At 44.1% G+C, this 24,548-nt stretch overlaps 1 non-coding gene across 1 annotated transcript; it reads right to left on the bottom strand.

Moving 5' to 3' along the window:
• Positions 1-3,904: 3,904 nt before the first annotated feature.
• Positions 3,905-3,976, bottom strand: TRNAQ-UUG (transfer RNA glutamine (anticodon UUG)). The gene has a single exon. It is a non-coding gene; the product is annotated as a tRNA-Gln (tRNA).
• Between the last annotated feature and the right edge of the window lie 20,572 nt (positions 3,977-24,548).

The raw sequence follows: 24,548 nt of genomic DNA, 5'->3' as shown, positions 1-24,548 counted from the left end.
AATGAATTAGGAGTTGACTGACAGCAGAGTTATAGGAAATTTCAAGCACTGCAGTTGGCATCCCTTCCTGTTGACGTTACTTTTTTGGACCTCTTCTCCAAGTGCATTATTCACTAGCCACAAAACTATTATTGTGTTTGCTTAGCTCTTATTTCATACTTGCTTAGGAAATAGCATTGCTAAGAAATGAAAACCTGATACATTCAACTATTCTTTTGCATACTGATTCCAGCATCCCCCCCTCCCCAAGGCCTTGTACAAGCTGAACCAGCATTGTGCTTGGTTCAGCTCTAAAATTACCACTGGATTTTGCCAAAGTAAGTTTCAGTACACCTTAATACACTGGACAATATTAATGTCACCTTTAACGTCAGAGCTTGGAAAAGTTACTTTTTTTAAACTACAACTCCCATCAGCCCCAGCCAGCATGGCCACTGGATTGGGCTGATGGGAGTTGTCGTTCAAAAAAGTAACTTTTCCAAGCTCTGTTTAACATACATGCACGCATGTGCACGCACACACACACACACACACACACGTCATATGATTTAAATCTAAATTGACATTAAACTGACTGATCATAGAATCATAGAATCGTAGAGTTGGAAGGGGCCTATAAGGCCATCGAGTCCAACCCCCTGCTCAATGCAGGAAACCAAATTAATGCATACCTGACAGGTGGCTGTCCAGCTGCCTCTTGAATGACACCCATATCAGAGGGCCCACCACCTCCCTAGATCATTGGTTCTATTGTCATATCAATCTAACAGTTAAGATGTTTTTCCTGATGTCCAGTCGAAATCTGGCTTCCTGCAACTTGAGCCCATTATTCCGTGTCCTGCACTCCGGGATGATCGAGAAGAGATCCCAGCCCTCTGTGTGACAACCTTTCAAGTACTTGAAGAGTGCTATTATATCTCCCCTCAGTCTTCTCCAGGCTAAACATGCCCAGTTCCTTCAGTCTCTCCTCATAGGGCTTTGTTTCCAGTTTCCTGATCATCCTAGTTGCCCTTTCCAGTTTGTCTGTATCCTTCTTAAAGTGCGGTGTCCAGAACTGGATGCAGTACTCAAGATGCCTAACCAGTACCAAATAGAGGGGAACCAGCATTTCATGCAGTTTGGAAACTATACTTCTGGTAATGCAGCCTAAAATAGCATTTGCCTTTTATTTGCAGCCATATCACACTGTTGGCTCATATTCAGCTTGTGATCAACAACAATCCCAAGATCCTTCTTGCATGTAGTATTGCTGAGCCAAGTATCCCCCATCTTACAACTGTACATTTGGTTTCTTTTTCCTAGGTGTAGAACTTCACGCTTATCCCTGTTAAATTTCGTTCTGTTATTTTCAGACCAAGGCTCCAGCCTATCAAGATCCCTTTGAATTTTGTTTCTGTTTTCCAAAGTATTAACTATCCCTCCCAATTTTGTATCTTCTGTAAATTTGATAAGCATTCCCTGTAACTCCTTATCCAAATCATTAATAAAAATGTTGAAAAGCACTGGGCCCAGGACCGAGCCCTGAGGTAACCCGCTCGTTACCTCCTCCCAGTTTCAGAAGGAACCATTGATAAGCACTCTTTGGGTATGATACTGTAGTCAACTGTGGATCCACCAGATAGTTGTTCCATTCAGCCCATATTTAGCTAGCTTGCTGATCAGAATCTCTTGCAGCACTTTTTCAAGCACTTTGCTGAAGCCGAGATATTTTATGTCCACATCATTCTCACAGTCTAGCAGGGAGGGTACCTGATCAAAACATGAGATAACATTAGTCTGGCAGGATTTGTTCTTCATAAATCCATGTTGGTTTCTAGCAATCACGGCATTGTTTTGAAGGTGCTTACTGTCTAACTGCTTTATAATCTGCTTCAAATTTTCCCCAGGGATTGATGTCAGGCTGACTGGTCTATAGTTCCCTACAGTCCTCATTTTTGCCCCTTTTGAAGATAGGGACAACATGAGCCCTCCTCCAGTCATCCACCAGTTCACCCATCCTCTATGATTTTGCAAAGATAATAGACAGTGGTTCAGAGAGTTCTTCAGCCAGTTACTTCAATACTCTAGGATGCAGTTCATTGGGCCCTGGAGATTTGAACTCGTTCAAAGTGATTAGATATTCCTTGACCATTTGTCTATCAATCTCAAGCTGCAGTCCTGCCCCTTCAACTTCATGTTTCCTAGGAGGGTCATAGACCCTCTTCTGGGAGAAGACTGAGCCAAAGTAGGAACTGAGCACTTCTGCCTTTTGTCATCTGTTATCATTTTGCCATCCTCATTGAGTAGCTGTATCACCATTTCTTTTCTCTGTCTTTTACTATGCATGTACCTGAATAAAGCTTTTTTGTTGCTTTTAGCATCTCTTGCTAACCTCAGCCATTCTCAGCTTTAGCCTTCATGATGCCATCCCTGCAATTTTCTGCTACCTTGTGGCCTGGGCTTCCTTCCACTTGCTGTGTCCTTTTTTGTTTTCAGGTCATCTCTAAGTTTTCTATGAAGCAACATTAGCTTCTTCTGTTGTCTTCCCCCTTTTTCCCTTGATGGAATTGTTTGCCATTATGCCTTCACAATTCCCTCTTTTAGAAACTCCCATCCATAAGAACATAAGAAGAGCCTGCTGGATCAGGCCAGTGGCCCATCTAGTCCAGCATCCTGTTCTCACAGTGGCCAACCAGGTGCCTGGGGAAAGCCCGCAAGCAGGACCCGAGTGCAAGAACACTCTCCCCTCCTGAGGCTTCCGGCAACTGGTTTTCAGAAGCATGCTGCCTCTGACTAGGGCGGCAGAGCACAGCCATCATGGCTAGTAGCCATTGATAGCCCTGTCCTCCATGAATTTATCTAATCTTCTTTTAAAGCCATCCAAGCTGGTGGCCATTACTGCATCTTGTGGGAGCAAATTCCATAGTTTAACTATGCGCTGAGTAAAGAAGTACTTCCTTTTGTCTGTCCTGAATCTTCGACTCCTTTTCTCACTAGGGTCACTTGCCAAGGAACTGTACTTACAATTGTTCTGAGTTTATTAAAATCAGCTTTCCTGAAGTCCAGGGCGTGCACATGGCTACTCTCAGCTTTTGCTTCCTTTAAAATAAAAACTCAAGTATAGCTGGTCACTTTTCCCCAGAGTTTCTGTAACTGCCACTTCATCCACCAAGTCATCTCTATTGATTAGAACTAAGTCAAGGATAGCTGATCCTCTACTTGCTTCCTCCACTTTATGTAAGAGAAAGACAAGTTATCTCCAACACATCAGGAATTTCTTGGAGGGGCCATGTTTGACAGAATTTGTCTCCCAACAGCTATCAGGGTAATTGAAGTCACCCATTACTACTACATCATGCCTCCTTGGCAATTTGCTTTGCAAAAGTTTCAACCTCGTCTTCTCCTTGATTGGGTGGTTGGTAGTAGACTCCAGCTACCACGTTCCTTTTATTCCTTGCCCCAATTATTTTAATCCAGATACCCTTGGTGGAGATACTAAGCTCATCCTCCTGTATTTCTTTGGGGGGATATATATTTTAACATAGACGCCGACTCTGCCTCCCTTTCTATTCCTTCTGTTCTTTAGTTATATCCTTCAATCACTGCATTCCAGTCATGGGAGTCATCCCACCAGTTTCAGTTATACCTATCAAGTCATATTTACTCTCCTGTATTAAGAGTTCAAGTTCATCCTGTTTGTTTCCCATACTCTAGGCATTAGTATGAAGACTTCGAAGACCATGTGATTTACAGCCTCCCTTCCTACATTTTTGTGAGCCCCATTGGAGCCATTCCCTCAGTTCCTCTTACTGTGCACAAACCTTTGTTAGTTATTACCACCAAGTTTACGTCTTGAGTGAGAGTTCATGTCCACACTGACTGGCAACAGCTTTCCAGGGTTTCAGACAGGGCTCCAAGAAGAGCTAAGAGATCCCAGGGATTGAACCTGGGACCTTCTGCATCAAAGGGAGATGTTCTACCACTGAACTACATCCCTTTCCTGTGAGTTGGATGGGGACTGTCTGCAGTGGGGAGCCTACTCTATGTGTGCAGGCTCACCATGCAATAAAGAACCCTGGGAAATCTACATCATACAGGAGCCTCCTCATTGCAGACAGTCACCCTCCTGTTCACAGAAGGTGATGAGGATGACAGAGCTTGCGTGATCTACTGGACAGGATAGGGACAGTACTCACTGTGATTAACATATCACTCAGACCTGTAACCATTCAATTCAGACCAGCCACATTCAATCCAGCATACATAAGATTACAGGCTTTGTTGCTTCCCAAAATGTGTGTTGCTGCAACACTTGTTCCTTGTGACCCTCAAGATGAGCTCTGATATATCCCTGTTTTTCTAAAGTCCTGACTTCTGGCTTGCTCCTTCATCAGTTTGTCCTTAGTTCTGACTTCTGGCTTGTCCCATGGCTTCTGGTCTCTGCTGCTGTCTCACTTCAGGCTGCAGCTCACAGCCAAAAAGCTTTGACAAAAGGTTTGTAAATGATCATGGGGTGGTAGTGGAGTAGAGCTGGGGGAAATGCTGTAGCTCCAATGGGGGAGCATCTGCTTTGCATGCAGAAGGTTCAGTCCCTGGCATCTCCAGGTAGAGGTGGAAGCATACTCTGTTTGAAATGGTAGAGAAAGGGATGGGGAATTTGTGGCCCTCCAGGTGTTGATGTGCTCCGACTCGTATCAACTTGAGCCAGCATGGCCAATGATCAGGGATGATGGGAGTTGGAGTCCCCCAACATCTGGAGGGCCACAGTTTCCCCATCCCTGCCCTAGAAAGCCACTGCCTGTCAGAGTAGACACTACTGAGCTGACAGACGAATTGTCTTCCCATGTTCCTAATGCTTTGTTTATCTTCCAAAATATTATCAATGTATGTGGCAAGGAGAAATCAACTAACAACTTCAAATTGTAATATCTTCCTCCAGAATTGGATAAGCACAATCAGGCTACTGATCCTATTCAGGCAGCAATAATACACAGAGACATTTTTTTTAAAAAAAAAAATCCATTTTCTAAACAATGAATAAATGTTCCCAGATTAATTGGCAGCGACTGAGAGTATTTTCCCCCCAACTAGTAAACTTGACTTTTTAAAAAAATAGATTTGAGTTTGAATCCTCTGCAATGTTATATTCCCGCAGGCTATAAATGATCCTTTTTTAAATAACTAGGAAATAATGTATTTGTAGGGAGGGGGTGATCATTTGTTTTTGCTTGATCAACTATACAAGGAATGGTCTTCCTAAACAGCACTAAGATGCTTCAGTATTTAAGACTCCCTAACGCAGAGAGTAATAATTATTTCAGTAACAGCATAAGTCACAGGAAAATGGAACATACAGTCAACTATATTTTCCATAGGCCATTAAACCATATTTTCCAGTTAAATTAATTACTTCTCAGAGGAGTTCAGTTAGTTAAATTTACAAGCTAGCCTTCCCTCACCACCCAGACTGTGCTGAAGACCAAGAGGATAATTTGGCTGTTTTAAAATAATAACACTCAATATCAGGCCCAGCATCAGCAGGCAGCATACTCAGGCAAATGCCAGGGCCCTGGGGCTCTGGGGCTCTGGCAGAGTCTACTGATGCCGCCGCAGGACAGCCACCACCGTCACAGCTGATATGGCTAAGTGAGGTAGTCAGGTGGCAGTGGGTACTGGGTGGGATAGACAAGCCTGTATTATTTATTTATTTATTTATCATTTATACCCCGCCTTTCTTTTCATGATAGAAACCCAAGGCAGCTTACATATGGTTCCCAGGTGGTCTCCCATCCAGGCACTGAGCAGACCTGACCCTGCTTAGCTTCAACAGGGTGCTGCCCTCATGTGCCTTCAGATCTGTCCTGTTCTGAGCGGGATCCACGAGACGGAGACGCAGGTGCAATTAAATCGTGTTTTATTAAAGTAACGGATACATCAAAAGCAGTGCACTTCATAGAAACCCCTAAGTTGTCTCACTAGAATTCCCTAACTGCACTCTAGGCATGCTCTGCAACGTTGAAAGAAAGTTGACTCGGCAGCTCCAACCCGGAAGCGGCAGGCTTAAATAGGCAGGGTCTTGGAGCATACTCTCTGGCTCCTGCACAATTCTTGCCTTTGGCCTGTCCGTTTCTCCCTGCGTCAAGAGCGTGGTGAAGGGTGGCGTGCTTCCCACACCTCTTCCGAAGGAAACTGCTCCTTAGCCAGAGATTCGAGGTCAGGTGGCAGCGAAGTGTTGGACTCATCCCGCGAGCCACTGGGTAAAGGGGGAGTTAACGCCCGCTCCTGCTCATCGTCCAGCTGCTCCTCTGACATGTCTGGGGGCAGCACGCTCTCCCCGGCTGGGATGGTGCTGTCCGTGGGAACTGGCCTGAAATCCTCCTTACTCCCTCGCTCAAGGTCTTGCGGAGTCTTAACAAATCCTGGGCCATCCTCGCCCTCTGACAGCTGAGAAGCCTGAAACTCATATCCTCCCCTTCCAGGCCCTCGCAAGAGGGTTGGGGCTCGACAAGACCATAGCCTGGTATTAATTATACCAGAATTGTTCCAACGTGCATACATCGGGGTGAACCTTGACAAACTAAGATGGCAGTGCCAGTGAGGAAGGGCACATGATCTGGGAACTTGGGGAAGGACCATGACTCAATGATACAGCACATGCTTTGCATGCAGAAAGCCCCAAGTTCAATCCTTGGCGTCTTCAGGTAGGGCTGAGAGAGACCCCTGTCTGAAACCCTGGAGAATCAGTGTAGACAATATTGAACTAGATGGACCAGTGGTCTGACTCCATCCAACACAGCTTCCTGTGATTTACGTGGCCTTTGCTCTCAGTTGTCCTGCGTGCTGACATCATTCCACTCCTCTCCGCCCAGCACCAAAAAGGGTCCAGGCGGGAGCGCTTTTGTGTGAGGGGCAGGAAGCAGGGCAGGAAGCCACTTTTGGCCTCTTTGGCACCAAGAGCACCAGCACGGGGGAGGAGCAGAGGAGGCTATGCAAGGCCATGCCCCTGCTGACCTCCCCCTCTTTCTCTTCAGGGATTGCGATCTCGTGGATCGTGACCGCTACTAGCCTCCTGCAGCTGAGCCACATGTTCTGCTGCTGGCGGCTGCGCAGCTGGCCACCCCCACACCTGCGCGGCTACCACCACTAGAGGGATCGGTGGTGGGGCAGCCACACTGTGATCAGCTGTTAGGTGGCCAAGCTGTTGGGTGGCCTCAGGTTTGCTGCTGCAGCTCCTAGGCAGTGGCAGCCTAGGGGAGAGCCTGCAAAGGCAGCAGTGGCTGGTGGAGGCTGGCGGCAACGGCGTGAGCGGAGGCTGGCAGTGGAGGCGTGTGCCTAGGCGAGCACATCGGCATCGAGTGGTGGCAGCCTAGGTGAGAGGGATGGCTACGACAGTGGGGCCTAGTCCCCTTGGTGGTTTGGAGCTTGGGGGAGGGGGAGGTCTGGGTGGGAGGAGGGAGGTTGGGGTTAGTGGGGGTCTTAAGTAGTACCTAGCTTGGGGGAGGAGGGAGGCCCGGCACTGCTGGGTCTTAGGTACTATCTACCTTGGGGGAGGAGGGAGATCCGGGACTCCTTGGGGGAGGAGGGAGGAGTATCTGCTTTAGAGGGAGGACAGTGGGCTTAGAAGGGTGGGCTTTCACCTAAAAGGGGATTGCCCAGGTTAAGGGGTTTAGGGAGTTGGCAGTTTGGCATGGTTATTTTGGGGTGCCAGAGGTGGTTTGGAAGTGGTTAACATGGCACCAAAAAGGGTCTTGGAGGTAAAAAGGGTAAGGGTAAAGTCCCAAAGCAGCCTGCTAAGGTGCCCTTTAGGCACAGGGTGGCAGAGGACTCTGCTTCAGAGGAGGAGGATGGCCCTAATATTAGGAGTATCATGGCAAGGTTGGAGGCTATGGAGAGGGCAGCAGGCAAGAAGCCTGCAAACTGAGGAAGACCTCTGCTAAGCAAATGTTGGATGTTGCAGCACGCCTGGATGCACTAGAGGCCTCAGCAAGCAAAATTACCCCTCCAGCGGAAAGGCCAGTTGAGGAAGAGCAACAGCAAGCGGAGAGGAGACCTCAGCAACTGCAAGTGGAGGGGAGACCTCAGGAGCCATAGCCACCAAGAAACCTCCCTGCAGGTGAGGCCAATGCACCTACACAACTGTGGGGATGGCCGGCTTCAGGCCAGCCGGGATTGGCCATTTTGGGGGGCTACAGGGCCATCTTCATGTACAGCTGTGGGAAATGTACCAGGGGAAGGACAGAGGCCATCAGGGGGGCATACAATGACAGAACAGCAGCTAATTACACCTACTACAGTTAGTGCAGGTACACAGACAGGAGGAGAGGAAGAGCGAGTGGAGAAGGAGGGCTTTGAAGTTAAGGATGCATATGCAGAGGTGAGGGATACATACATCTCATATGCTAGGGCCTCTAGTCGGCTGGGGTATCGTCTTATTTCAGCAACAAAGGAGAGGATATGGAAGGGAGAGCTGGTGGATGTTTTCTTGTTCCTTTTTTGAGAACTGGAGCAAGTGGATAAAAACACAGGGGATCAAAGGGAGAAAGAAAGGTATATAAGGTAGAAAGTGGATAGGAATTGGTCTAATTGGTTGGCAGGATTCCTGACTTACGAGGGGGTGGTATTAGAAAAACAGCCCAATAAAGAGGCTGTGCTCATGAAATACATTGATATTGTATTTAGAGCATATAATGAATTCATGGGCGGAGCCTGGTTGGCTTATGATGAGGTCTTTCGGATGCAGGTAGCTTTTGACTCAAGTTTGAGGTGGGACGGGCAGGAGGCAGAATTGTGGCTACAATTCATGTCTGGAGCAAAGGCTGTATCTGGGGATAGGTCAGATAGTGGTCATCTGGTATCTAGGTTACAGGCTACTAGTACAGTCCATGGAAGGTCAACCCCACTTACTCTGTTGGGAGTACAGCTCCCGGGGACATTGTGCTAGGAACTCATGCCGCTTCAGGCATGAATGCTCCATTGGGGGGGGGGCTCACCTGTTCACCGGTTGCCCCAGGGGCAGGAATTTCAGGCCCACAAGGGATAGTCTGACTCAATCGAACACAGCTTCCTGTGATTTACATGGCCTTTGCTCTCAGTTGTCCTGTGTGCTGACATCATGGGGTCAGACCTGTTTGGCTGCATAGCTTTGTGAAGTCAGCACCAATTTGGTGGTGTCACCCTTATGACTAACCCAGGAAGGAAGCAGCAGTCTGGGGAAATGCTGGTCCTGAAGCATAAGAAGAACCCTGTTGGCTCAGACCAAAGATCCATCTAGTCTAGTATTTGTCATCACAGTGACCCATCAGGTGCTTATGGGAAGCCGGCAAGCAGAATGTGAGTGCAACAGCACTTTCCCCACTTGTGATTTCTAGCAGCTGGTGTTCAGAGGCATACCACCAGCCTCTTTGCTTCCCTTGAAATTACTTTTTTTTTTAATTGGCAGAGCAGGGAATTTGACAACTGCCTATAAAAACACCCATTTGACTGAAGACTAAGAGCAGTATTCAACTAAAAAGTTGCACTAGCGCAAGGGCTTGCCCTAGCACAACAGGATTTCCCCCTTCCTCCTCCAGCATCATCCCCAAATCTGCTCTGGAGGGTTGGGGGCAGAGCTTGGAAAAGTTACTTTTTTGAACTACAGCTCCCATCAGCCTAATCTAGTGGCCATGTTGCCTAGGGCTGATGGGAGTTGTAGTTCAAAAAAGTAACTTTTCCAAGCTCTGGTTGGGGGACACCCAAGAACAGATTTAGGGGGGATATGGGGGGAGGAGGGAGAAGATTATTCCATTGTGCAAGGAGAAATCCTTACACTGATAGAACTACCTGTTTAACTCTATGTTGAATGCAACCTTTAGATTATCTTGCATTTCTTCAAATGACCATCAGTGGTCTAAAAATCTAATGCTGTCAACTGAGTGTTTGGTTGGACTGTACTTTTCAAAAGTTAACAAATACATTTCAATATTTAACTTTAATCTGATTTATCCCTCCTTTCCCAGTATATTATGCTGTAAATCAGAGGTGGGGAACCTGTGCCCTCCATATGTTTTGGGATTCAGCCTCTCACCAGCTCCAATCAGCATGACAAATTATGATGGGCATTGTGGTCCAACAACATCTGGAGGACCATAGGTTCTCTGCCCTTGTATTAAATAAAATATTCCATATTCTTAGGTTAGTGTGTCTTCAGATTTTATCTACTTCTGTGGAAGGGAAGAACAAAACAAAATACTTATAGACATTTTATATATTTTTCCAATAGTGAATGAGGGACAGGGAATGACACAAACTCAATCAGATCCCAAGACAAATCAGTCAAACTATGAAGCATCTTGGATCACAGCAGGCTCAAAAAACTGATTCCTCTTGTCAGTGCACAGCCCTAGTTTATATCTCTCCATTTCAGGCTGGGACATGGCGTTGAGGACTTAGGCTGCAATCCAATACATGTCTACTCAGAAGTAAGCTCCATTGGGTTCAATAGGACTTACTCCCAGGTAAGTGTGTATTGGATTGCTGCCTTAGCCATGCAACTGAATTCAGTGGCAAAGCTCCCACAGATTTAGCAGCATTCTTCTCAAAATATTCAAACCAGCCATGCCCACGTAATAAATAATGCCAAAAAAATGTTTTAACACACACACACACAAACACACTCAAAATTACTCGGCTCTGTTACCTTGACTGTGTGCACAGATTAGATAACTGTGAGTAGCGGTGGGTAATTAGGCACATTGCCATGCACAATGACAGTAATTGCGTGGCCTAATTAAAACTGGATAACTTGTTTGAATCCCTAGCCCCACGAGATCGAAGATGGGTTGAAATATCTTATGCTGAAGGAATGGTGCGTTGTTCTAATGAGAGATGGTTGTATGATGGGATGGATTTGGCACTAATTAGGACTGAACCATGCCCCATCCATGTTGGAAGAGTATCCTGGGAAGTGATGGCACTGACTAAATGATAATTGAAGGGAAGGTGAAGTGAGAATTGCCAAGTGAGAGGTCATTATGCTAGCTACTCTGGAAAAGACTCCTTCTTAATTAGGGAGGGGGAAACCCCACATTGGCTTCAGAAATAATAATCTGGTGTGAATAGATTTATTTCTCCTTTGGATGTCTGGAATTAATTTTTCATTGAACATGCAGGTTCTGGTGTGAGATGATGCAAGGAGGATCCCAGGGAGAGGTGATGGCTCTGTGGAACAGCATTTGCTTTGCATGTGGAAAAATCCCACATTCCTTGTCATCTCCAGTGAAAATGATCAGGTAGTTCATGAGAACATCAGAAGAGCCTGCTAGAACAGGCCCAATGGCCCATTTAGTCCACCATCCTGTTCTCACAGTAGCCATGAGAAACCTGCAAGCACTGTCCTTTACTGAGGTTTCCAGCAACTGGTATTTGGAAACATACCACTTCCGTTTATGGAGGCAGAGCATAGCCATCATGGTTAGTAGCCATTGATAGCTTTTTCCTCCATGAATTTGTCTAATCCTCTTTTAAATCCATCCAAGTTGGTGGCCATCATTGCCTCTTGTGGGAACAAATTCCATATGTGCTGTGTGAAGAAGACCTTTTTTTGTGTCTGTCCTGAATCTTAGCAGATGATGGGAAAGACTTGCCTGAGATCCTAGAGAACTGCTGTTAGTCAGAGTTGACAATATTATGCTAGATGGACTTTTGGTCTCACTCGATATAAGGCAGCTTCATAAATTCACTGAAGCATGTCATTCCATTCACCTGTTCTCTGATCCACTTTGCCATTTTTAGGATTATATATAGTGTTGTGAGTTTGGAGGTTGGAGTGGATAGTTCCTATGAGTCCCCTTCTAGCCTCTGATTTTGAATCTTGTGCCCTGGGCTAGAGAAACTCGCGCTGCTGGTCAGATGAGTTTATTTGATAAGCTAATAGAGTGGCAAGTTTGTTAATGGGTCTATCAGGTGCCCAGCAACTGGTGAATGGGCCAGTCATTGAAACTCTTCAGGAGAGTCTCCCCCCTTCCTGGTGGCTAGGAGAGGTTTGTGTTTGAGTGTGTGAGTGTCTGAGTGTCAGAGAATGGCTGGGAAATGGAGGCAGGCAGAGAGACTGGCTCTCTGCACCATGGCTTTAGGATGCCTCCTGTAACACTGATGGGAAACTGGATATTGGACTGCTGATGCCTTGAACCCCTCCATCCTAAGCTCAGGTTGGAATGTGTGTAAATAAATAAGCCATATTTCATAAAGACACCACAGTCTCCACTGACCTTCTTCCCAAGGAAATCAAACCCAGGGTGAGCGCAGGGACCCCAGGAAATCTCACCGCTCTGAGATTGGGGTGGTGTGCAACAATATATATAAAGATTATTATCACTGCAAATTGGAGCTCACAGTTCCAACAGATGACCATGTAAATGATGCTATCTAGACCCGTTGATTTGTCAGTTCTTAATTTGTCAATAAGGTTTAGAACTCTCTCCCTTGTCACAGTAGTTTGCTTCAAACTCTTTTCCTGTAAAAGTTAGTTCAGGCACAGTGCATCTCCTGCATCTGTTGCTTGAAGGAGGAAAATGAGATTGTCAAAATTCTCAATGGTGCAAAGAATTGATTCAGCTTTTCTGCAATCTCATTTTCGTCCTTTAGCACACCTTTGATCCCCTCATCATCTAAAGATCCAACTGCCTCCCTAGCTGGTTTCCTACTATGTTTTAAGTGATTTGTGCTTTTCATTCTTTTTTTGAGTCCCTTATAGTCTGCTTCATTTTTGCCAGAGTTTGTGACCCTTTTTTATTCTCCTCATTTGGACAAGACTTCCATTTTCTGAAGAGAAGCCTTATTGACTCTGCTCATTAACCATGTAGGCATCCTCTTGACCCTGGTGGTATCTTTCTGGATCTGCAGTATACATTCTGGTTGAGCTTCTGTCATTGTAGCTTTGAACAACTCCCAAGCATTTTGGAGAGATTTGACCATCTCAACTTTGCCTTTCAACTTCCTTTTTACCAATATCCACAATAATTTGGAAGCTTCCTTTTTGCAGTCAAATGTGACATACACACAATTTCCAGAATTCCCACATGTATTCTTTATAAGGGAGAACAAGGGGGAAAAACAGCATAGGATTACGACGAGATGAAAAGATCTGTCAGTTTTGGTACTCTGTTTCTCATTTTTCCAATCTTAAATTCAGCAGTTTGTGATTTATTTGTTTTTTTAAATCCTCATGAAAATTCTTCAGATTTTAGTGCAAATTTCTCTACTAAATACATTTTTGTATGCAGTTTTGACTAATGTATGCAGTTTTGCAAACAATTTCATCTAATATAAGGTACTTTTGTATGTTAATTTCACTAATATATTCATGCTTATGCACAGAACTGCACTGCAAAATTCAGATAAGTGCAATTTTTGAAGGCTGATTGTGTTTTGGCTCTCACATTGTTTTGGATAGTGTGAATTTGATCAATTTGGCTTTAAATATAAACCAAATTGAATTTATCCCCGATCCCTAATACCGAATACAATAGGGTTGAGCAATACCTTGTACCTTTTTGTCCCAGCACATAATAAACACAGACCATCTTTCAATGAAATTTTACATTCTTGCAAGTAGGGGATTGAGTTTTGCCTGCTCCTTTGTCTTCCTTACTCAACAGTTCCTTGGTGGGCTAAAGACCTCTGTGCACGCTTAACCTCAGGTGCTCCATGCTCACTTTTTGAATCCCTCCCCTTAGCCACCAGAGGGAAACAGAAAGGAAGGTTGAAGAAGGGGATGGGCGGGTCCAGCTTGTGTTTTCTTTATTTAATTTTGATGAACACTTAGCAGGTTCCCCTTTTGTTTTGACTCTTTTCCTTGAAGTCTAATTAGTCCATATGTCCTTTCATATTGTGTCTAATCTGCAATTGTATTTCTCATTATCATTTGGTGAGGATAGGCTGCTATTTCCTCTGGTCTCATCCGATCGCTTTTATGTTTCACTTGTACAAAATTAATTACATTGTACCTTCAAGCATAATTTTAACAGTGTCTCCATTGCGCCGTGCTTGCCTTTAATTAATGCTCTTCTAATGTAGGTTTTAGAGCCAAATGGTGCAATATTCCAAGCATCAAAGAAACAAAAGATCTAACAAAGCTGAAATGAAAAGGCGAGACAAAGCAGCCGGCAACATATTATCGTCAAAAAATGTCACTTTGACTTTATTTTAGATAGCACAACTAAGGAACAATCCCCCTTCCCCCACTGTCAGTGCAATTGCTAGGGAAGGAACATGCCAAACTGGGAGATGGAGTTATAACATTCTAGCACATGTGGAATGAATGAGAATATATTTTGTTATGCACATGCCTCTGTGTGTGTTTGTGTGTGTGTGTGTGTCTGTACATATAATTTCCTCTAATAGGTTTGTTGTTATGTGACTTCAAGTCGATTATGACTTATGGTGATGCTATGAATCAGTGACCTCCAATGGCATCCGTTATAAACTATCCTGTTCAGATTTTGTAAGTTCAGGTATGTGGCTTCCTTTATGGAATCAATCCATCTCTTGTTTGGCCTTCCTCTTTTTCTAATCCCTTCTGTTTTCCCCAGCATTATTGTCTTTTCTAGTGAATCATGTCTTTTCATTATGTGTCCAAAGTATGATAACCTCAGTTTCATCATTTTAGGTAGTTCTGGTTTAATTTGTTCTAACACCCAATTATTTGTCTTTTTCGTAGTCCATGGTATGCACAAAGCTCTCCTCCAACACCACATTTCAAATGAGTTGATTTTTGTCTTATCCACTTTTTTAACTGTCCAACTTTCACATCCTACATAGAGATCGATAATACAATGGTCTGAATGATCCTGACTTTAGTGTTCAGTGATACATCTTTGCATTTGAGGACCTTTCCTCATTCTCTCGTTGCTGCCCTCCCCAGTCCTAGCCTTCTTCTGTCTCCATTTTGGTTAATGGCTGTGCCAAGATATTGATAATCCTTGACAAGTTCAATGTCCTCATTGTCAACTTTACAGTTACATAAATCTTCTGTTGTCATTACTTTAGTCTTTTTGACATTTAGCTGTAGTCCTGCTTTTGTGCTTTCCTCTTGAACTTTCAGGTAAGCGGGTGAAAATGTGATGAGCGGTATGGTAAAGAAATGGGACCACCCAGTGAGAATGGCTGATTTCTATATTCCCAAATAAACATAAGACTACTGTTTGGGGGTGGGGGGAGAAACCAAATGAAAAATCAGAGATCTGTGTATGCGCATTACCTTCATGCTGCCATGTAATCTTGGCAGGACATGGGGAGAGCAAGTAGTGTGCCAACTGGCCAATAAACAGAATGAAAGGCTTTTTGCTTGCTTCAGTATTGGACCCGATAGAGGGAGGAGAATTCGGGTCAGAGGACGCATAGGGATGCAAGAAGCTGCCTTCTACTGATTACTGGTCCATCTACCTTGTTATTGTCTACTCTGATTGGTACCAGCTCTCCAGGGTTTCAGGCAGGAGTTTTCCCCAGCCCTTCTTGGAGCTGCCATGAATTGAACTTGAGATCTTCTGCTCCGCTGCTGAGTTACTAGGACCTATAGCCTACAATCTCTGTTTTCCCCTTTCGCCAGGATCTGGGGAAAGTCTGCATCATCTTCACATCCTAAAGGTTCTTTCAGGGGTAGTTAATTGGGAATGGAAGTGAAAGCATTTCCTCTCAGTCAAATCACTCCCACCTAGGCACGGATGATTCTGTCAGTTTCAGCTTTTCTCAGTTTCTCATTTCTCCAGCCTTGAATGCAGTTCTCCACATTTCCACACCAGTTTGCATTAAGAAGAAAAAGGCATCATGAATAGTCACCAGCGTTTTAGTGCAAAGTTCTCCTAATATAAACATTTGTATGCCATTTTCCCTAATCTACACGTTTGTGCAAAGCCATTTTCCTGAACATATCGTATTTTCTATCTTATTTTCAGAAATACTGTATCTGCACAAATACTGCATCTACATCATCTACAGCAGAGTCATTTTTATACACACTATTTGGCTGGAGGACTGAACTGCATGCTCCCGGGACTGGTTATAAGTAGATTGGGAGGCAAGTGTGGGTTGGCTGTGGCTAGACTAAGGTAGGTGGGGCAGTACCCCATTCGCCCTTATGGATCAGCCTCCACTGCCTCTTAGGCACCTTTTAGAGAAAACAGGCAGGCAGCCCTTGGACCCCCTACTATGCAATCCTGTAAGAAAGTGTGAATCTGGCAATGCATGGTTTCCAGAGCAAACCATTGCCTTGATCCCCACATTGGCATGGGAAGATCATATTGAGTGCATCTGCAATGGAATCATACTTTGCCATATTCTTTCTTCTGTGGCAGACCATATGGAATGCCAGAGAGGGCTGTCCACAGTCCATGGACTACATGAGCTTTACAATATCATAGAGCAGGAGAATCAGGACCAGGGATTCATGCCGTCAAGCAAGGAAAACTCCCACAAGCCGCATTTTCCCCAAATTCTTCCATCCCACTTGGAAGGGGATTTAATTCCTCTCCATGTATTCTAAACTCGCCCAGTTTTGCATTTGTTCCATCACTCATTTCTGCAGAGGAAGTTACATGCAAAGGGATGCCTGTGAGATAGTTCCCCTCTCATACGGTGGTAGGGGTGGAAATCACCCATGAAGCAACCCCAAGAAAGTGTTCTACTCCTCTTGTGCTGCACTTATTTCCTGGGGTACAATCAAGAGCTGGCTGCAGAAAGAAGGTTATTTTATGTAATTAAAAAGATCCTGCCTGCTCTTTAGTCGTGGTTGGTTGGAATCCCTTATCATTCACAGCACTAAAATATGTTCATCAGTCTTTTCCTGCAGATACATTTATTGTATAATGACATGGCAGATGATTGTCATTCTAAGAACCTGTTCATATACTCTGCAGGTGATGCTGCAATTCATATACTGAAGGAGTAGTGTCCCTTTCTCCTCTGCCAAGCACATGTCTCATGTCAGGTGGGCTGTCCGTATGGGACCTGTATGCTTGATGGCCTGCTTTGTTCAATTCCCCCCCCCCAAAAAAGAGGAGTAAGATTCTACAAGTAAAGCCATCATGCACGTTGGTGTCTGTATGGAGCTTCTACCTCAGTTGTACATGGTGGAAAGGCTGGGGAGTGGGTCTCCTCCACTAAATGCATCAATGGTGTCTCATGAGTATATAAACTGGTTTTTAAACCATGGTCCTGGAGGTCTACCTGTGGTTACTGTTGCACTTTGAGGTAGTCCCTGAGACCTGGGGATGGAAAGATCTGTCATTTTCGGTTCTCTCAGTTTCTCACTTTTCTAATGTTAAATTCAGTTCTCTACATTTCTGCAGCAATCTGCAATTTTTTTAAAAAAATTCTCCACCATTTTAGTGCGAATCTCTCCAAATAAACACATTTTTGTAGGCAGTTTTGACAAAGGTACACATTTTTAAGCCATTTCTCATGAGGCCAGCACCCTGTTGAAGCTAAGCAGGGTCTGGTCTGGTTGGTGCCTGGATGGCAGACCGCATGAGAACCATATGTAAGCCGCCTTGGGTTTCTATCATGGAAAGAAAGGCGGGGTATAAATGAAATAAATATCTTTGAATTCTGACACATACAAAAGGGGGGGAATGTGAAACAAAGAATTCTGTGCAGGTATATTTTGAGCCAAAACCTGAGACTAAAAGGTGACTTGCCATCATATTAGTTAAGACCAATGAAAAAGCCTCTTCGGTGGCATCTTTGGCATTTCAAATCTGACTAGTGGGCAGGTGCTTGAACTACATTTTGTAAGATTCAGATGTTGAAAATGTCCTTTGTGTCTCTGTTTTTCCTTTCATCCCTAGATTCTATCCTTTATATGCTTAACAGCAAAGACAAGCAATTCCCCCACTCACGGGGCTGCCTTCAGAATCACCAAAGGGGGAAATGTTCCATGCCATTAAAAATCTTCTGAAGGTGGCATTTTTAGGTTACTTTCAAAGATCAAAAGATCTGAAGGGAGAATGAGTATTTGTTTTAAATACATCAGAAACATTTTTTGACCCTTTGGGCTTAACTTAAGCCATTTGACCTTTCCCCTCCCCTCCCAATTCCATTATCCCTTTGCTTAGAAGAAATGATGGAGCCATATAAATAAATGGTGGTATAGCACCTAAAATCCACGACACTTTAATGCCAAGGTAATGAGCACATTCGCGTAAATGCATTTCATGCTCGAGTAGGTTTTATTGTTTATGGGACGGCTATTAATAAACCCAAGAGTGCAATGGAAGAATAATGTTATCTGAGGAATATCACATTCTAGCTCTGTGAGCTTTACGTACGTTAAAGTGAAGTTCATGCGCCAGCAAAACCTTGCACCAGCAGACTCCTGAGGATCATGATATCAGCATAGCAGTGCTTCTATTTCGTTAATAAAGCAAAAACGCATTTCTGGCACGTCTGAGTTCCAGGGAGGAGAAAAACCCACTTGATAGCATGATGGGCTGAATACTCAGAGAGAGAGAGATGTGCAGAACACTTCTGAGAAGTTTTGCCAGTTTTATCGAAACTATGCACTGTTTTTTAGTTTTCCTCCAAATGCCTTGGACGTTTTGTCTCTAAGCAGGAGCCATCAAATTCTTCTCAAACTTCTGCTTCAAGCAAGATGTCCTGGCAAGCTCTGTGCTGAGCCTAGGGAAATCTGCATGCCATTTGCAAAGGCTGCTGGAGATCTGAAATCCTTCTTTAACATTCTTGTTGCCCCACTGGGCAGGAGAAGCAGAACTGGATTGACCACAGTGGGATAAAAATAACAGCCCTAAAATCTAGGTCACCTGAACAGCCAATGACATGGTAAAATTGTTCTGAGGATGTACCGCTTTAGATTGCAGGAGGGGGATAGCATGGTTGAATGCTTTCCCAAAGAGGGAGGAACACCCTCCCTCTTTGTTAAAAAGGCTAAATATCAGGGAGAAATTGTTTCTTTTCTTTTTTAGCCTAGCCTTCTCGCAAACAGGCTAGTTTTAAATGTGCAGGATTTCTTTTCCAATGCGAAAGTAATCAGTCATGCTATTCCCCCATCTGCAGTCTGAAATGGTATTGCTCAATCTACTTTTTTGTGTAAGATTCTTTTAAAACTATAATCAACAGGGGCGTGCATCAGATTTGAGGTGTGCATCAGATCAGTCTCAATGGCACAAGCTGAAGCAGGGCCCCTGAAGTGTTTTGCAGTGCCTCGGCAATCCAGACTTTTTTTAAAAAAAAATCTACAGCTAAACATCTGCTGAAAGTGAAAGTATTGCCTCTAAGCTTACCGTAATATCATAACAAGAGGGTGGGATGATAGAGAAAGTGAGAGCAAACATCAGAGTGGGGAAAGGGTACAGGGGGAGCACAGGCCAAATTGTAATCAGAGGGGATCATTTTACAAGGAAAGCATATATCTTTTAGTTCTCCCCCCATCTCCAAACAATAAGTTACAAAAGCTTCTGGACATATTTGTCTGTGGTTTGACAAGTTTCTCACCCAGGGGCACTGTGATGGCACCCCAACCACCCTCTCTCTTGTGCCATGATGGGAAGGGAGGTCCAGCCACAACAGTGTGCCTCTACTTGCCCACCCTCCCTATTTAAGGACTTGCTGCCCTCAGGTGATTGGGTTGTTTTTCTGCAAGGCTGCCTATCACTAATCAGCGTAAACACATCCTTCGTATCTCCCCAAACACTACTCAAAGTAGTGTGGAATTTGGCTTAAGACATGGTGCTGTATAAATGGAGCCACGAGGTTTTAATGAAAAAAAGAAGGGTTAAAAGCAAATCCCGCTTGCTCTCTCTCATCACATAACCTAACCGTATAGACTTATGACCCTCTTGCAGTTCTCTGTACAATGTATGTATGGCATTTCTTTGACATCCTTCTCCTGACATGTACCTACTTTGTCTCCTGAGATCTGCCTTGATCTAACTCTCAAAAGGCAAGTCACTGGCAGATATAGCCTCTGGGTACGTGACTTGCAATACATGAAAAACCCAGGTGGGGAGAGGCTTTCTGTTCACAACTCTAGACAGCCTATGTGCTGCCTACCCTGTCTTCAATTAACCTACCACCTTCCAGTTTGTTCTCTGGTAGCCCAAGAATAACAAATTAACCCCATAATCCCCAAGCCAACAGACAGGCAAGCTATATTTTCATATAATACAAAGCAGTCTATAAAAGCAAGGGTCCAGAGAAAAAGTACATATAAGCAAGGTTCATTTCTTTCATAGGAACCTATCTCATCTGCAGTTTTCATTCTGTAATGTTCTTTTCCAACTGTAATGACTGTCCTTGCAAGAATACCACTGCAACTACTCTTCTGAAATTTTTCAGGATTCACCCTGCAGAAGGGATAATCTTGCCTGCAAAATTCATTAAATTCCACCATCACCCCATATTATAGACATTTCTTTTTTGGGGAAAAATCACATATTAAAGGTTCTTAACACCAAATCCCCTAGACCAGGAGTTCTTAACTAGGGGGTCCATGAATGGCCTTCACAAGGTCCATGAACCAGAGGCAAAAAAATAAATAAATTTGAATGCAATAAATTAAATTTCTTTCTTTCATTCATTCGTTCATTCATTCATTGGGATCTATAGCTTTCATCAGATTCTCAAAGGGGTTCATGATCCAAAAAACATTTAAGAACCACTGCCCTAGACCTATTTACCTGTAATTTGGGAGGCTTTATCTACTCTGGAGGATTAGTGCGTCTGCAAATTTCATCTCCTTCTGCCAAACGGGGGAAAATAAGTATCTCTAAAATTTCCTCATAATAGTGAATGAGGCAAAGCTTCAATTTTTATGAATCGAGGTTCAGATGCAGACCCCAAGCCAAACTGGACATCCTTCGAAGTGCATTTGACTGAACATTTCTCTTTTCCAAAGTGCCAAAGTGGGGTACAAACTGAATCTTATAGTTAGTCCACACCCCTACTAAATATGTCCTAGCCTTTACCTTGGCTTGGGTGAGGAAGACTAGCTCATCACAGAGGTTAAAGCTTTCACTATGTGGACTCTCCCACTCAATAAATCTGACATCTAGCACTGTAACCGCTTCCCAATCCTCAGAAAACAAAGCTTGCCTTGGTTCTCATTAGTCCTTGCAATAAACCTCCAGCTTTTGCTCTTCACTGCTTATTCCCTGATGTTTCTTCCCCCATCATTTATATAGCAGCCACTATATGGCTGGGACACACGGCTCATGTCTGCTGTCTTGCCCACATCCATTTCTGGAGCACAGATCATGATCTGGTGGGACAACACTGGGACAAAGCTCAGCAGACTCTCCACTCCTGCACCCTCCCTTACACTTCTCAAATGAGGCAAGGCAGATCATACAGATCAGAGATATGGAATGTGACAGAAAAGCAATGGAATTAAACTGTCATGCTAAAGAAGACAATATTTGCTCAAAGAAATAGATTATATGACCATGGGGGTCCAACTTGCCATTTCTTAAAAAAAAAGGATCACGACTTAACATAATTTCATTAATTGTATCTTCTTTTCTAAGCAACGCAGAGATGAAAACAGATCTGACTGACTGCAATCATAAAATGTGTGTTGTCTCACAGGCATAGTGTAGAAAATTCTTTTAAAATATTTAAGACACGTACACGCTCTTACCCTGTTACAATACATCACAATTTGTTTGAGGAATAAAATCCTCAGCTGCAGATCAGAAGCCCAGGTGGTGGTGTACACCCTATATCTACCACTGGGCCAGGATAAGGCAGGAGGTTTCAGAAGTTGAGCATGAAGCCAGTCAGTCTGGCGCAAACGAGCCAGTGGAGAACCTGCCCCCTTAGAAAGCTTTCAAGACAGACTTGCTCTATATTCCTGCTGTCTGATCTTAGCAGTAAGGGAATCTTCTAGCCCCTGACAGTCTGCTCTTCCCCCACAACCCAGACTTGTGTTGTTATTGACAGTGAAAATCATCCATGGCACTTGCATAGAAATGTACTCTCCTGCTTGTTGCTAGAGGCTAAAATAGCTGGGGCAAATCAGTGGAGGCTTCCATTTGCTTTCTGCCATACAGACTGGATGGCAAGTGTGGGAGGCAATTATTTGTGATAAGTGTACGTGTCAGGTTAGGAAGGCCAAGACGTCGGCCATGTCTGCACTATACATTTAAAACACCATGATACCACTTTAAGAGTCATGGCTTCCACCAAAGTATCTTGGGAATTGTAGTTTGTTAAAGGTGCCAGAGGTTCTTCGGATACCCCTGTTTCCCTCACAAAGCAACAATTCCCAGAATGGCTTAACAATCCATTCCTCTTCCCTGGGAATTGTACCTCTGTGAGGAGAACAGGGGTCTCTTAACTCTCAGCACCTTAAACAAAATAGAGTTGGCAGGATTCTTTGGTGGAAGCTATGAATGTGAAAGTGGTATCATAATGCCTTCAATATATGGATGAGTCAGCAAACCTTTTATGATTCACAGTTCTGCTTTTTTTCTTTCCCCCCGCACCTGAATTCTCCTGAAGAAAAATAAAATATATCAAGGTAATGTAAATGCATAAGCCTTTAGTTTTCTTTGGAAGTATTGCTTATGGGTTGCATCAACACATGAGCAGGGGGGATGCACTGACTAGCTTGCCCTGCATTTCCTGACGCCTGCATATACAGCACCATTTGCATCAGGGAAGCCTTCACATCTACAGGTGTATGTGCAAAATGTCAGGGGGTGGGGTTAGTCAGTATATCTTGACACCTTTGGCAAAAGAGAGGTTCCCCCCCACTGATTGATAACTTGGGCCAGCTGAACCCTATTTCTGGGAAAGGCTTATATTTGCCAGGTGGGAGGGGCTTATATTCAGTGGAGATTGATGGCTCAGATGTCAGTGGGGCAGTGAATCCACTCAGGGTTTTGTTTCAAACGCGCAAGGAGCTGTCCAAGGCGCTGAAACTTATTCCTAAAATAGGTTTGGCACCTTGGACAGCTCCTTAAAAGTTCAGACTAAAACCCAGAGCAGATTCACTGCCCCATTGACATCAGAACCATCTGTCTCAACTACTTATATTTGAAGCCATCCATGTTAGGCAGTGCAGGCAATTCTCTACCATGTTTTGCTGGCAAGACTAGATATCTACTGATTAATGCACACCAAATTCCAAATATGCTTGCTCAGAAGAGTGTCCCACTGAGGTTAGTCAGACTTATCCTAAGATGACCCACAAATATGAAACATATACTTGTAATGTATTTCAAATAACAAAGGTATAAAAAATAGGGCAATGAAATTTATTTCCCAAAGAAAGTTGGGTTAGAAAACCTTTCCCAAGGACTTAGGACTAATTGGGACACATCTGAAAAACACTTAATGGTCAAAAGGGAACTAAAAATCCATTGTTGTATTATTGCTCATTTTCCAATATTTTTATGTCTTTGTAATACATTACAAGTATACTTCCATATTTGTAGGTCTTATTGCTGAAAGTGATACATAGGGAACTTATTGCATGTTGTACTTGCTCCAAGAGAAATCTGTTTAGGTATCCATCGTTATTGGACTTTTTAATGCAACCAAACCAAAGCCTCAAGGCAGTACATAAAAAGTAAAATATGACTCTGTGTGTCTATGTATCACCCATTGAAATCAATGGGTTGTATTCAACATAGCACAAAGGCAATTGTTCCATCAGAGCAATGGTTTCAGCCACCCTGAAAGTGGCAATGATCCAACTGCTCCTGAAAAAGCCCACCCTGAACCCATTGGTTTGTGACAACTACTGCCCAGTCACAAATACCTCCTTTTGAGGGAAGGTGATCGAGAGGGTTGTGGCTCAGCAATTGCAAATACTCTTGGATGAAACAGATTCTCTTGACCCATTCCAGTCTGGGTCAGGCCTGGTTATGGGACTGAATTGGCCTTGGTCACTTTGATGGATGACCTTTATTCGGAGAAGGACAGGAGGAGAGTGACCCTATTGTTCTTACTTGATCTCTCAGTGGCTTTTGATACCATTGACCCATGGTATCTTTCTGGGCCAACTTGGTGAGATGGGTATCGGAGGCACTGTTTTACGGTGGTTTTGATCCTATCTCCAGGGTCATTTTCAGAAAATAGAATTTGGTGGTTGTTTTTCCGGCCTCTGGCAGTTGTGCTGTGGGGTGCTGCAGGATACCATCTTGTCCCCCATGCTCTTTGACATCTATATGAAGCCTTTGGGAGCAATCATCAGGAGATTTGGGGTGAAGTGTCAGCAGTATGCTGACGATACTCAGCTCTATTTCTCTGTGACATCTGAACTGGGAGAGCTATGCATGTCCTGGACCAGTGCCTGGACTTGGTGGTGGGCTGGATGAGGGCCAATAGACTGAATCTGAATCCTAGCAAGACAGAGACATTGTGGGTTGGTGGTTACCAAGTTCAGATAATTGGTCAGTTGCTTGCTTTGGATGGGGTTGTACTCCCTCTGAAAGAGCATGCCCATAAACTGGGAGTGCTTCTGGATACGTCTTTGTCCAGTGACCTCATTGGCTAGGAGTGCCTTTTACCAGCTTTGCCTGGTGAGACAGCTGCAGCTGTTTCTGGATCGGGATAGCCTGACCACTGTTGTCCAT

The sequence above is a fragment of the Rhineura floridana genome, chromosome 6, assembly GCF_030035675.1.
Source record: "Rhineura floridana isolate rRhiFlo1 chromosome 6, rRhiFlo1.hap2, whole genome shotgun sequence".
NCBI lineage: Eukaryota > Metazoa > Chordata > Lepidosauria > Squamata > Rhineuridae > Rhineura > Rhineura floridana.
This window is presented reverse-complemented; position numbering and strand designations above follow the sequence as displayed.